Below are 633 nucleotides of genomic sequence, written 5' to 3'. Positions count from 1 at the left end.
GTGGAGCGTTCATCGTCCTACTGAATGACATCATCAGCACAAACTTCGGGGGAGAAGTCGTTCAGAAGGACGATGTAAGCTCCACGACCAAACCATCCAGCTCAGAGAACAAAATTCCATTAAAATCATCCACCTGAGCTGAAAATCTTCTCCACAATCTCAAGATCAGCTAAACATCTGTTTTTCTTCTTATTCAATGCCATGGCAGATATATATCATCAGTGTGGGGTTGTGGAGATTGTTAAGTTTATGATTGAGATCATCAATCAATCTAGTTATGCTCACTACAACCTTGAGGTCTATTATTTGTATAATTGATGATTATCTCCAAAAATTATGTTGATAAATATTAGTGTCATAGGAAAAGTCAGTATGGCAAACAACTTAACAAGTTATATTGGAGGTAAAATGCATAGATATATTAAGATTTTTTTCTAGACTCGGATTTACTTCAAGTGGTTGTTTCTCTTATAGCATAACCATCAAGTTTTTCTTCTTTGAATTTCATTTCATTAAACCTTTTATCTATGACCAACAGAAATGAACTCTGAAGTTGATAGAAACCAGAAGTAAAAGTAACTATACTTAACTGTGATCTTGGAAAAACAACAATAACATAAATGGGAAATTTTC

The 633-nt window shown here is 34.0% G+C and overlaps 1 protein-coding gene across 1 annotated transcript in view; it reads left to right on the top strand.

Annotated features, from left to right (window-relative positions):
- Smp_165410 (putative lhx3) overlaps positions 1-633 on the top strand; it is a gene marked incomplete at both ends in the record, with an annotated part of 10,164 nt that overhangs the window by 2,387 nt on the left and 7,144 nt on the right. The window lies entirely within an intron of this gene.

The sequence above is a fragment of the Schistosoma mansoni genome, chromosome 1 (genome assembly GCF_000237925.1).
Source record: "Schistosoma mansoni strain Puerto Rico chromosome 1, complete genome".
NCBI lineage: Eukaryota > Metazoa > Platyhelminthes > Trematoda > Strigeidida > Schistosomatidae > Schistosoma > Schistosoma mansoni.
Note: the sequence above shows the minus strand (reverse complement) of the source record. Positions and strands in the feature narration are given on the sequence as shown.